The following is a 14817-nucleotide window of genomic DNA, read 5'->3' as shown; positions in this document are numbered from 1 at the left end:
TTTAACTCTTAAAACTTCTGGTAATATCTGTGGGTAATTCTAAAAGTAGGTGGATGCATAAATACAGAGGATTACAAGGAGAGATACCAGGGAAGAAAAAAATGGGGCTATGTCTTATGACTAACCAAAAGGCCAGCTCCGAGCCAAAGGGAGGGGGGTGGGGGGAGAGAGAGAGAGAAAGAGAGAGAATATTTCTCCTCGATGAACTGTCTTCAGAAGGGCCAATTTGATTCAAATAGAAATGGCCTTACAAAACTGAAAGCAGACCATGTCTCCTTGTAGTTTATGGCACAGTACCTTGCCCTGGATCTTCACAGGATTTAGTGATAGCATCTCCCACAGAGGGTGGCTTTCTTGCTTCTATTCTAGTAAAACCCACTCCCCAAATATACCTCTTTGCCAGCCATTATTTATTCATTTGTATTAAGTTTTATAATCTTCCAAGTTTTTTGTTTGTTTTCATAAAGTAAATTCTTTTCCTAATGAGAGTGTATTACATTTTTGGCAGCCAAGGATGAAAAAGATGATTAGCTCTTTCTTGCAGTAGATGGGGAGTGCAGCCTGAAGGATCCCATGACCTAGTCAGGGGAGGACACCTGAAAGGGTTCAGAATAGAAAGGGGAAGAGATTTGTAGACGATAAACTTCACAGTCTTATTAGGGCATGCCCGTTTGCCTTCTATTTAGTATTTTGCAACCATTCATGGGTAACAGTTAATTTAGCAGTCTCATATTAATCTCTTTTTCTTGTCATTAATGAGGATACGCCTGAGTGGATTAGTGGGGCGTAGGGGAGAGTAGTGGGGGAGTAGGTAACCAGCCGTGCATCCTGAATACCAGGGCTTCATTTAGCACAGCTGTAGTGATGAATGTATCTTATGTTCAAGTTTCCAGACTTCGAACTTGCAGAGTTTTGTCATAATCTATTACCTAAATTCCATCTTCCAGCAAGCACAGGGAAGTTTTGTAGCACAGAAACATAGAAGGGACAGTAGTTGTGGTTAAACCATAGTCATGGCATTTAACATTCATGTGAAGTGTAATATTTGCAGGTAGCTCACATATCATTTCTTATTGTTTACGATAAGGTGATAAGGTTGGCAGTGCCAAAGACAGAACTGGAACTCGGTGAGATTGTTGACCTGCCTTGGGATTGCTAAAACCTACTGTTTCTCTTTCAAACGTTCCCTCCTACAGCTTAATAGGTATCCTCATTGCCCGATAATTTTCTTTAGTAAAAAAAGTGTGGAGTTTGAATTTTCATGTTTATATTGACCCTTGCGATCCTCTGTTCCTTTTCAGTTGAATCCATTGGACAATATATCTGACATACTGGGGGTTGATGGGAAAAGTTCTCTAAGGAGATTTAAAAAAAAACAGGGCTTCCCTGGTGGCGCAGTGGTTGAGAGTCCGCCTGCCGATGCAGGGGACACAGGTTCGTGCCCCGGTCCGGGAAGATCCCACATGCCGCGGAGCGGCTGGGCCCGTGAGCCGTGGCCGCTGAGCCTGCGCGTCCGGAGCCTGTGCTCTGCAACGGGAGAGACCACAGCAGTGAGAGGCCCACGTACCGCAAAAAAGAAAAAAACCAAAAGCCTTAGGTTATAATTCATTAATAATTTCATTCTGTTTCTGGATGTGTTTTCTTCCCATCGTCAGCCAGCGTGGGAGGAAAGGGAAGAATAATGCTGGAGGCGGGGGTGTTGTGTGGGTATGTGCCATCCAAAAGTATCTTCTAGGAGAAAAAAAGTGTTTATTTTTATAATAAAAGTAGAATTCAAACACTCTGAATAACAGAAAATTATTAATTCTATTGTAGTGAAAAGTTAATCCTAATGCTGTTAAAATCATTAATCATTAAAGACATCAGTTAATCAAAGGCATATACTGCATAAATATATATACAAAAATGGTAACTTTGTGGTACCAGGCTTAAACCTATCAAATGTCATTAAGAACTATCGATGTTGCCAGTGAAGAAAATTTAAGACTAAAGCAAGATTGCCTGTTGCTTTACTGTCCTCAAACAGCATTGTAATTCCCAAACCTACACATTTTAAACAAGGTCAGGGGTTCCCTTCACCTGGTTAAAAGTGAATTCTGGTTAACATTTCTAATGATGATGTCTACAGCCACAAAGCAGGTGACGTAGTTTTCTCTTACTGGAACTCCAGGCACATAGCTCCCTTCGAGAATTGCCTTTTCTGGTCCTGCTCTTTCTCTATCCACATCCCCCCAACCTGGGGCCTGACCAAGTCCAGCCTGCTCTTTGAAGCCCCTTACCACTATTCTAGCCCTGACTGAACTCTTCCTGTTTTCAATTCCTATTATTCTTAGAATCATTAGCGCACATTTTAGCATTTAGCACTTAATTGTTTAAAAAGTCATTTTTTATGGGTTAGCTCAGGGCTAATCGCATGTACTTTATTATCTCCTCTAACAAGCAGCCTAGTGTTAGGTACCTTGCAGACATTCTTAGTTGTTGATTATTATTTCCATTGCCTGGCAGTCAGTAACAGTTGTTACAGACTAGAATCTCGCTTCTCAAAGTGTGGACCTCAGTCGAGCGCATCACCATCACCTGGGAACTCCAAGCTGGACCCCACCCAGACCTGTAGAATCAGAATCTACATTTTAACAAGCTCCCCTGGTGGACTGATATGCATGGTAAAGTTTTCATTGCCCTGTTGAGGAAGGTCCCTCTCGCTGGGTGTGGCAGAGATCCCATGAACCTTCAACTAACTTTTACTTTCTGCCAGCATTGTATTTAGGTATCTGATTGTAACAGAATGGAAACTGTGCACTCTTACTGTAAGAATGAGGTTGTAAGTGTGGTCTTTACATAGAAACTGTACCATTTAAAAGTGGCCAGAGGGCTTGTTTAAGTATTCAGGACCGTATTTGTGTTCTGATTCAAGACAAATGCTAGATCCAAATCATTAAAATCCCTTTAAATGGCCTCTTTTAAAATTTCAAACTGAGGAGCAAAAAGTATGATTTCCTTTTTCTTAGTTACCTTTTTTTTGCACTTGAAGTGCTTACACCCACTCAACTTGCTATTTTGAATGCTGGGAAAGAAAATTTGTGGGCATCTTGCAGTCTTTCAGGAAACAAGGCTCAGATTAAATATTTGCCACATTTTCTCCGTGTTTCTTTCTTCAGGGAAGTGGAGAAGCACATCATTCATGCTTTCACTCAATTTGACACAAAGTGTGACTTTCTAAGTGTGGATGGAAAACGACTCCTGTCCTTATTTGTCTACCTTCACACAGATAGATATTCCCGGCTTTTCCCCTCCCATTCCTTCTATTTGTCCTTCTCTTCCCTTTCACTGTAGTGTCTACAATTCTTCATATACCACATAGATTTCATAAAATATGAGATTTTTTTTTTAGAGTATCTAGGTCCATTAAATCAAGGAAGATAACGTGGATTTAATTATGATGTACGACATTATGTAGACTAATCTCAGTCAAGTTTACATTTAAAATATTTAATTTTAAGTCATTTACATTCCCTGTTGGTTTTTCTCTCTCGGTGAATACACACCTATTTCTCGGATAGCAGAAATAAGAGATATTGGTCAAGATGGAGGGAAAAGAGGGTATTAGGTAACCTCAGCCATTCAGCTTTGTTTTAAATGAACTCAGGGCTTTGTCTTATAAATACACTAAGAAAATAAAGTGGTTGCCAAGGCTATTATTTTGTGGTGGTTTTGTCCTTTACAGACAGCTTCATTTCATTTTCGTTGACGCAATTAAGATGTTTTATTTAGAATAGGGCTTAAAATACTTGTCTTCCATTTAATCAGTGTTCACCTACATGTACAGGATATTATTCAGGGGACCTTGTGAGGAATTAACACAATTTAGTAGCTGAACTTGAGAATGAAGTATTTCCAAGCAAGTGAAATGGAAATGAGGAAAGTCACAGAAGGAGGAGACTTGTAGAATGTAAATGTTTATTGAATATAAAAGTTAAAATGTAATAGAAGTAGAGGTGCATCATAATATACTATGTTTTCTTTACATGGGAAAACAGAATATTACAAAGATGCTTATATATGCGATTCAACACAATTCTCTTCAAACTCCTGATGAGAATTGTTTGGGTATGGCTGAATATGGAGGGTAGAAAATACACTTAATCAAATAATATAATCTGGGAAAATGGGTGAGAATTTCTCAAGTATATGTGTGCATACAAGGAAATATCAAGGAATATTTGAAAAAAAAAAGAGACTAGGGAGTAGAATCTAGACCTACTGTGGATTCAAACATACTATAAAAAAATAACAATGATTAAAACCACCTAACACACACACAAGTTCATGTAATAATGCACATGAAAACTATATAGCACAATGCCCATCACATAAATCTATTAGGTCTGAACAAACATTCCCTTTTAAATATGTAGATCAATGTAACAAAATGAGGAACCCAGAAATGGACCCATAATAATACAATATACACATAAAATATAATGTAGCAAGTTTAGTAAACAGCATTGTGGGAGAATGGGCTTGGTCAAAAAATCTTTGAATAGATACCTCACACTGAGGATCCAAATACACACCAGACGTATTAACTGGTTAATATCTAAAAACAAACTTAAGAACAATTTGTAGAAAATTTAATGTATGCATATATTAAAAGGCCATTTAAATTCATAAGAAAAAGTAGGACCTAAATACAGTCAAATTATGTGAATAGAATAATGTAAAATTTTATATTAAAGATGAAACAATAAAATTATCTTAAAATAGGAGACTATGATCACCATTAAAATAAAAAAGCAATCCTAAAATACCATTTTATATTAAGTAAATCACCGAACAAATTTAATCACATACAACGGTGAGGAAGTCTAGTGAAAGTAGAATGCTCAGATTGCTGGTGGCTTTATAGGTAACTTCAATCTCTTGACATCAATATGGCTTTTTATGAAGTCCATAAAAATATTTATACCCTTTGATTTAGTAATTATATTTCTGTTAGTATTTTAAGGAGAAAGTTGTGTTTCCAGTGTTAAAAATAAATGAGAACATCTGAAATACTCCCACATGTAGGAATGATTAACGAAATGACTAAGTAAGCATGCTAACTCTATGGAATATTATATGGCTGGTAAAAATGAGAACTTTGTGAATTACATGGAAATATAGTATATGTTTATGAAGTGTTAAATGAAAAAAATAGAATGCCTAATTATGTGTGTTATGAGAGCATCTGTGTGAAAATATGCTTACATGGGGAGCAAATAAATACTAGATTAGAAATTTTTTTAATGAAAATAATTGTGTTTGAGTCATGGGTTTAAGGGTGTTTCTCTGGTTAGAAATGTCTTCAGTGTTGTTATGTATTTATAAGTAAGTAAGGCAGCTGTACTAACTGACCATTAGGACACTGTTTTCTAACTGTTATTCTGGAGCTCTGCTAAAATATGCCGAGACGTTTTGGGTGTGTAAGAGTCTAAGGTATTCTCAGTCTCCTATTCTCCTTGGCCAGTTTTTCACTAAGTTTGCAGAGAAGTGAGTTGACTATAGCTATGCTGAAGAGGGTGGTATGGCACCTGTGGTATTTGTGGGTCTGTTCTCACTCACTTTGCACCCACTTTCTTCCCTTCCTAAACTGAGAAGCATCTTTAATGTCGTTGGTGCTCAGTAAACTCCTGCTCAATGTTATTGAACTTTCGCCTACGGGGAGGAAAAGCTCTGTGATGTAAAGGGGAAAATGGTAGAAGAATAGTCAGGAGACCTGCCTTCCGGCTGTGTGACCTGAGGCAAGTGACTGTGACCTTCTGGGCCTCAGTCTCATCCTCAATACAAGGAGGGTGCTCCACAGCTGCTAAGCTTTAAGTACCAGGGCTATAAAGACATTACAGTTCACAAGCTCACTCCAGGGTGTCATTTACTCCTTTCAAGGGCAGTTTTGTGTGCTCCTAAAAGAGCTAATTTACTGTGTTCACTGTTGCAACAGCTCAGGCAGCTAAAGCTTTCCTGGGAATGGCCTGGTCAGCTCAGGGAGCATGGTTCCTATCTACTACATGGGGAACCATTCAGCCAGAGAAAGTCACTCTAATCCTGCATTGTAGGTACACCTATTTATTATACAAAAATGACTGAAACACACCAATTGGTGACAAGCATGATCAAATATTAGCTAATGATAAATTACTCCATTGTTTAGACTATGTACCTGACTGAAATACAAAGTTCAGATGTATTTAGATTTTCTGATGGAGCCAAACTACCACTGACTGAAGTGGGTTTTTTTGGTCTTGCTTTTCTTTTTTCCTAGTGTGGTGAGGCAGGCAACAAAAACAAGTTGAAGGCAAGGAGGAGTAGACTCAACTGCTTTCATCAGCTTATAAAATTGTTTTAGGTAGGTACTACTGTATGGTATAAGAATTATAGGAAACCAACCGTCATCTCTCAAATGTTAGTCATTTCCAAGGAAATGAACATTTCTAAGGAATGTTGTATCATGGTTTGTACACATGAGGCTCACTTGTTATATACAGGCAACATATCTGTACCTTCTGCATCAGTTAAGGGTGGTCATTTAACTGATAACATCCATACAGGTGACTAACATATTCTGTACTTATTGCTTTTGAAGCTTGGTAGGAAGTGCCCATGCCAACTGAAAAATTCCTAAATAATTTGAAGTCACTGACCACTCAGATAACCATAGTTAGATTTGAAACTAGAGCACACTTGCTATATTGTAGGTGAAAAACCTAAGTAAGATATTGGCTTGGTGGCTAGCCATGAAATGGTGCAAGAAATGAGGCAAAAACTACATAATTGAAGAAAAAGGCACTTTACCAAAAAAATGAACAATGACAGAAAGAGGGATTGTAGATCTAGACTCTTATACAGGTCAGTTTCATATTATACATTGAAAAATCAGTGAGAAAAGGATTCTTAAGAATCTTCAAGTCATTCTGCATCATGATGGGATGTGCCCTAGCTTTTTCTTGGCAAGTGACTAACTTAAACAGTATGCTAGCACAAAACCATCATGTAAGAATCCAGAGATGATAGGAAGTTAGTTACCGAACATCATTTGAAAGCGCCTTTGTAACGCTTTCATAAAGGGCCTGTAAAAGTACCAAAAAATATTTTCACAGCTCTAGATGCTCAGAGTGCAAATTGTATACCATTTTGCATCTCATTGTTTAGGTGCTATATTTGTTGGTCCAGTGTAATTAAAATAACCAAGCCATTTGACATTTGTCTTGTCATATTTATGGCAAGAACCCTAGAATAATAATAATTAAGGCTGTTTATCACTGTTAATGAAGAAGCCATTTGAGACCATATCCAAATGAGTTTCCTAGATAACTATTTCTTGAATAGCAGCAAGACTAGAATCTAGACATTGGTTGTCTTGGAAGTGAAAACATATTTCCCATGGCTACCATGGGTTTCTACTTAGTATAATTATTGCTATTTGTCTTCTCCATTGGTAGGAACATTTTTTTTGTTTTGTTTAGTTGGAGCATCTGCCTTCAAATAGTGGGAACAAATCTATTTCAATCTCCTTTTTTATACAACTGAAATAACTGTCAATTTTCCTAATACGTGTAGTGAGACTAGGGGAGTGACAATATGTGGCTAATTCCAAATTGCATAATAAAAAATCATGTATTTATGGCCTTGCAATAGGTTTTTGAACTTTCACTGGAATATAGTTGTGTCTGATGTCCAGGGACTTTAAAATTACTTAATCTACCCTGGGGGGACCTGATTCAGAAGTAGCTGGAAGCTTTCCAATTTTCTGTCTCACTCTTCTGCTCTGCCTCCCAGAATCCCATTTATCTTAGGTTCTATCAGTTGAGATATAGCTTTCCTTCTCTAAAACTTTCTCTTGGAGCTAAGATAGCAATTTAATATTTGAGCTTCAGAAAAGGTACATCTACTGGTAAAATGAATAGAATTAACTGATATTATTTATGAACTATAATTAAGCTGTTTATGGAGCTTTAGTAAACACTTCTGTGGGAGACGAGGTATTACATTCTAAGAATGATTTGGAAATTTACGCTAGCGAATTCTCTCCAAATGATCTGTCTGGGTATTAGTTTATATGCCTCAACAGAAATTGCCTGTACCTAGGGCTTAACAGTTTTAAAGAACTGCAACCTACACATTTTCATTGCATCAATAAATTAATAAGAACCAATGAATAGAATTCCAAAGTAGTCAGTTGCATCTTTTCCTCATCTCTGATTTTACATGTCCTAACTGACATTATGTAGTCGTCACTTCCGTATGCCAATCAGTACTGAAAATAAACTCTTCTGCTCTTGCACTTTGTTATTTTATTGCTTTTTCTATGCTTGAACATTCTTTTTATTTCCAAACTGGAAAATTTAATCTAGTTGCCAGGTGCTTTTGTTGTTTTATAGTTTTAAGTAGCACAGTAACTTAGGAGAAGATATAATAATAATAATCTTGCTTTGATTTCTGTGTTATTAATGTATAGATCATATAATGCTGCTCTGGTTTAAATGCAATTCTTTGTTGTGTTTTTTTTCTTTCTTCATTAGGTGGAGTCTTTGAATTTTTTAAAAGACGATGGTAATCAGATCTACTTGAAAAATTAAGTGAATTGATTTGCTTGGAACACTCTTTTACCAGTTCTTTAACATTTAACCACTGGGTAAGTTGAGTCAAGTACTTTCTATGTGGTTTGATTTCAAAATTATTGGAAAGATCTCTCAAGCAAAATATTAAGCTTTATGGGAAGTTTTTGACAGTAATAATTTGAGGACCTCAAAACCTGTGAAAGATGTCTGGGATGCTATCTGAATGAAAATGTTCGTAAGTCTTTACCACATCGGTGGAACTATCCTGATTAGAAAAATGGGAAGATTAGAAAATGTTATCATGTACAGTTTGAAACCAGATCCCTTCATTTACCGTTCTAATGATTATTTGCTTGTTGTAATCTTGAGGTAATGTGAGAATATCGAATTTTACTTTTAGTGAGATACGTGTAATTGTACTGTATAGTATCAGATTCAAATCTAAGGAATAAAGAATATATTGAGTAAATTAGTAACCCTCCTTATTTTATTTCTTTTTTTGGCTGCGTTGGGTCTTCATTGCTGTGTGCGGGCTTTCTCTAGTTGTGCCGAGCGGGGGCTACTCTTCGTTGCGGTGCGTGGGCTTCTCATTGCAGTGGCTTCTCTTGTTGCGGAGCACGCGCTAGGCGCACGGGCTTCAGTAGTTGTGGCTCGCGGGCTCTAGAGCGCAGGCTCAGTAGTTGTGGCGCACGGGCTTAGCCGCTCCGCGGCATGTGGGATCTTCCCGGACCAGGGCTCGAACCTGTGTCCCCTGCGTTGGCAGGCAGACTCCTAACCACTGTGCCACCAGGGAAGTCCACCCTCCTTGTTTTAAACCATTCTCATTTTGCAGAAAGCTTAGTTTCTGTGATAAGAATAGAAATCTTAAGGACTTGCTTGATCCAGCTTCCTTGTTGCGCTGTGTTGCTTCGGAAGGTTCTTGAGGTAGAGAATTCTTAACCAGGAAGAGTTTAGGCTTTTAGCAAATTCTTGGCACTGCCAAGACAGAATTTAGTGAGAACAGGACTTTGGCTACTGTTAAAATGTCAGTGTAGTAAAGTCTGCTCTGTCAAACAGATTTTTGACATCAGAAGTCTAAATGATGCTGATTTTAGGGTTTGGTAATTTTTGTTTTAATCCAGGCAAACTCATGCTTTAATTAACTCTTTACACAGTCACAGAAAATGTGGAAAAAATTTTGTATTCCTAGTCTAGGTCACATGATTTTAGTTTCTGAAATTCTAAATTTTATTCATGATTCTAAATTGTGCATCTCATTACTTAATTTCTCTCTGGATAAACTAGAAGTATTTAAAAATATGATGAATGATGGTAAATAAGAGAGGAAAGTGTCTAATCATTCGGGGAGCAGACTTCCAAACCAAACTAGTAGTGTCTGCTTTACCTCTGGGCATCTTCAGACGTGGTGGGGTCAGGTGGTTTTTCAGGGATACTGTCGCATATGGTTTATACAACGCTGACAACTGCCTTTGCTTTGTCTAAAATAATCTTCCTTGAGGCTGCTTCCCTGGAACTTGATTTGTTAGTGTAGCTTTTGAGCATCCAGTGAGTGCAGAAATATCAAGTGTGGAAACCCAGGGAATCTTTTCATTTGGCCTGTGAGGTTCATGACCCAAGATTCATTTGTGACCAGTAATTTCCATCGTTATGGGCACACGGTGCCATTCGGAACATTTTTTTGATAATTAGAGGGATATAAGGCAGTTAGATTGAAAAACCCATCATGAAGAGAAATGATAAAGTTTCAAAAGCAAAGCCTTAATTTCTTCGGTAGTCGTAATAGATGTTAGAAGATGAAAATTGATACTCTGAACTACTCACTTAAATGTCTTTGTCTGCCACATTTAATTTTCCTTCTACTCACAAGGATTGGCTTTTACAGCTATTCCCAAGGGACCCCACAGTGTTACAGTTACATTTCGATTGGTGGGACCTAATTTAAATTATGTTTAGGAAACTGTTCTGTAAGTGCCTCCTGAGAATGGACATTGGCCTTCTTGCAAATGTCACTATGAATTCTGGGTGTCTTTGGTTAAGTCAGCTCTTTAAGGTCACTGTGTTTTAAAAATTTTTTTGTTAATTACATAAGGATGCTACTTAATTCATAAGGTTATGTGAGGATTAAACTCCTGGCAGGTGGTAGAGACTCAGTAGCTAGTAGTGATTATTGACAATAGTGATTCATGTTGGTAATAGTCACAATCATGGTTTAAATGTAACAATAATTGTATTTTATTAATCACATGACTGATTCTTTAGCCCATCATTGTGGACATAGTAGAAATGTACACAGAGATGAGTAACATTAAACCAAACACTTGGTAAGGAAACACTTCATATGAAATTGGTAAACTTTTTTCGTGCTGTATACAACATAATCAGCAACCTCTCAATCACTTTATCGCCTGAGCCTGGTCTTGTCCATTGACCCAAGCAAGGATTTTTCTTTCAAATAATAAATTTAAAAAATTTCTCCAATTTCCCCCACTCCAAATTGGTAGTAAGAGAAAACAGGGTAAAAAAGATAAAAAGGGGAAGTTTGCATGATAAAATTTTACACAATATAAAAGGAAAACCTGCATCATTAGAATGGTCTTTCTTTTATGGTACTTTTTGTAAAAGATAATAAATACAAATTACTTTATAATAATGTGACTTTTCATGTCCTGCCATTTTCCTTCAGATAGCCAGGGCTTTTGACTCGTCTTGACCTTATTCATTTTAAGGTGATAGTAGCTGGACTATAGGCCTTTAAACCAGGTGCACAGGTTTATATGCTCTCATTGCATTGGATGTAATTATTTAAGAATTATGTAAGTGGTATGTCTTCTTTAAGCTGAGGAAAGATAAGAAGGAAGGTGAAAATTGTTAGCATTCACTGGATGTGTTCTGCAGAGTCAGGTTCTTTGCTATAGCTGCTTAATCTTTGAAAAGCAAGAATTAAGAATCCCATATTCATTTGAGAAAATCAGGTTTCAGAGCAGAAATCAATTTGCTGAGAATTACATAGTTATGATAGTAATTTTTGGAGTCAGAAGTTATTGAAATCTTACTTTAAATTAGAAAATCCAAACTATGTAACTCTATTTCCTGTACAAATTGCTGTATTTTGTGATTTCCCTAGACTCAGTGTTTATCCATCCATCTGTTCCTTTATGTTTTTACTTTTTTTGTCATTACTTACACCAGTATGGAAAATAAAATGGGAAACTTTTAATCTATTTAACTTGGGCACATTTTAGTAGGTCTTATAAAGATTTGATGAGGTTGCAAATAAGATTTGCTCTCTGTTCACTGTGGTTTGGTACAACTTTTCCTGCTATCACATATAATTCAGAGCAAACCTTATGAGCTTCAATGCGTTGTGGCCTTCAGTATGTTTCCTTTTATATTGGGCCATTTTTATAGGTTTTCAGATGCACACAATTCTTCTGTTGGGTCCTTTGTGTTTCAAGGTAACTGAAGAGGGTATCAGTATTTCTGACTGAATTTTACTAAACCGATGTGAAACCTATAGACTCGTAAGCTCTTACTATAAGGACTGCGGTTTGTTTTGCCATTACAGCCTTTGTGAGTGGAGCCCATTACTGTTAGCTTCTCAGGCTATATGGTTTCACTTTTCCAGAATTATTTTCTTAACCTCTTCTATAAAACTGGACTCCTCCTGCTTTGTTTTTCAAGCATCTCACTTGACTATACCTTGATTCATTCATACATTCAGTTCCTTACCCATTCATTTATTCGTCAACAGCAAGATTAATTAAACCAGTAGTATGAGCAAAGCACATTTTGTTCCTTGAGCATTCTGTAGCCATTTGAAAAACTGACTGAGGGTTACTTTTTTTTTTTTTTTTTTGTGGTTCGCGGGCCTCTCACTGTTGCGGCCTCTCCCGTTGCGGGGCACAGGCTCCGGACGCGCAGGCTCAGCAGCCATGGCTCACGGGCCCAGCCGCTCCGTGGCATGTGGGATCTTCCCGGACCGGAGCACGAACCCGTGTCTCCGGCATCGTCAGGCGGACTCTCAACCACTGCGCCACCAGGGAAGCCCGAGGGTTACTTTTATGTCATTTCACAGTACTCTTCCTGCTTGTCGTTCTTCCTGTCTCCTTCCTTTAGCTTGCAGTGTAGGATGACTGTGTGTGGTGGGACCTCTCATCTTTTACTGGCTACACAGAATGCCCTGTTTCTAGGATGTCCTGAATTACCACTTGTGTAATGCTTTACAGTTTACCAGTGGCTTCCATGTTACATGATCTCACTTAAGGCAAGAACTATTCTGTAGATATTACTTACATTTTGTTTTGTATGTGAGCAAACAGAGGCTCTAAGGGTTACAGTTGAGTGATTTGCTCAAAGTCACAGCATTAGTGAGTCATGAAGGAGGATTCAACCCCGGTTCTCCCAACCACAGGCAATATGTCATTCGATGCCAGATCACTGGTCCGGTTGACTGGTAGTGTTCAAATATTGGAGCTTTGTTGATAAGATCTGTATATTCTGTTTAGTATGAAACATATAAGGAAGTAGAAGCCATATTGGAGTCTGGGAGAAGAATCAGATCTCAGAGCTTTAGGGAATCTTGGAGGCAGTGTACCTTCCCTTGATGATAACTGTGAAATTCACCCAGTCACTCCCCTGCTCTGAGAATCTCATAGACTCCAAGCAACATCCTTATAGATCAAGAATGGCTTTTGGAATTCTGATTCCCTTGGTGGTTATAGTTTCCCTGTGAATTACTAAATTAGATATTGAACAGCATCATCCACTTCAGAGATCTTCATGCTTTATCTCTTCTTCTCTCTGAATCCCCTTAATACTTTTTACTTCTCTCCTGCCTCTTTTTTGTATGTATTTTTGTGCTTATGCTTTTTAGTAAAGTGATTTATGTGGGGCTTTTATCTCACCTACCACACTGTAAGCTGCTTGAGGGCAAAGACTGCATCTTCATTTCATTGGTGTCCTCTTCAGCCTTGAAAATGGTGGTTGAAAAAAATAGTAGATATTCCATAAATATTTGTTGAATTTAATAAAAATATCTGATTGTGAGTTTTCATCTACAATTCATTTGGGGACTGCAAATTGATCCCTGGGCACAGATTTAATTTTAATCATGTTAGGGAGATGAATCAGCAAGTCTGATTCTAATTAAATATCCAGAGCAGAGCCATAAACAAATGTACGTGCTTTCTAGGTGATCTTTTTGAACGCAAAAAATTAGTCTTGAAGTAAAATAACAAACCCACCCCCCGAAACAAAACAAAACTCCCTCCATTCCCCTACAAGCATGTTTTATTGTCTTTGTCTTGGCCATGGGAACAAAAACGACTGACCTCTGAAAAGATTTAATGAGATAAAATAAAACATGGGCTCTGAATATAGAGGCTTCCTGGAAGATACAGGTCATGCGGATGTGAAGCACAGCTGTCTCTGGTTTCAGGACTAAGGATGTACATTTAATCTGCCCTGCGGTGCTGGGAAGCCCCTGAAAATTTTTGAGCAGGAGAGTGATGTCATCAGAGCTGCACTTTAGGAAGCTGAATCGGGCCAGGTTGTGTTGGATGGTGCGGGGGTAGAGGTGAGGGTGGGGTGAGTGGGTGCAAGAGTCCCTGAAAGCACAGAAGCCACTTAGGAGGCACTTAGCATTCATTCACACAAGAGCTGTCACCGCACATTATGCCCTTTCCCTCTCCTCCCACACGTATAGCACAGATGAAAGCACTAAGAAAACTTTAGTGAACACTTGAATCCTAAGTTCAGGGAATTCTTTCTTTTTTTTTTTTACTGAAGTAGAGTTGATTTATAATAATGTGTTCGTTTCAGGTGTACAGCGTAGTGATTCAGTATTTTTATAGATTACACTCCATCAATAATGGCTATACTACCCCGTGCTGGAATTCTGACTTAACTTCCTCCAATCTCTTCCTTATTTCCTCACTTCGCAAGTTTTGCATCCTGGTGCCTTTATGGCTACTTTCAGCTCAAAGTATTTTCCTTAGGACTCTCCTGATGCTTCCACAGGTGACTGCCTCTGAGAATTGTCCCTGGATTCCATATACCCAATACCCGAGGGCATAGTGCCTAGACCTGTCCTGTGGAAATTTGACAGTTGGACCCGAAGCACTTTCGGATCTGACTTTGTACACTGAGAGTTTAGGCAAGTGTTGAAGGTCTGAACTGCAGTGGCGGCAATAAGCGTTGACAGGACGCAGACAAGATGAGAGAA

General features: G+C 38.1%; 1 protein-coding gene across 3 annotated transcripts in view; it reads left to right on the top strand.

Moving 5' to 3' along the window:
- HIVEP2 (HIVEP zinc finger 2) overlaps nucleotides 1-14817 on the top strand; it is a 192673-nt gene that overhangs the window by 99479 nt on the left and 78377 nt on the right. For all 3 annotated transcript variants that reach the window (XM_082668830.1, XM_082668829.1, XM_082668828.1), the window contains one exon: nucleotides 8556-8668. The gene's annotated coding sequence lies outside the window, so the exon portion shown is untranslated. The remainder of the gene's footprint in view (nucleotides 1-8555; nucleotides 8669-14817) is intronic.

This window comes from Grampus griseus (genome assembly GCF_964374135.1).
Source record: "Grampus griseus genome assembly, chromosome: 13".
Classification (NCBI taxonomy): domain Eukaryota; kingdom Metazoa; phylum Chordata; class Mammalia; order Artiodactyla; family Delphinidae; genus Grampus; species Grampus griseus.
The sequence above is the reverse complement of the archived record's forward strand: the minus strand, read 5'-3'. Positions and strand labels throughout refer to the sequence as shown.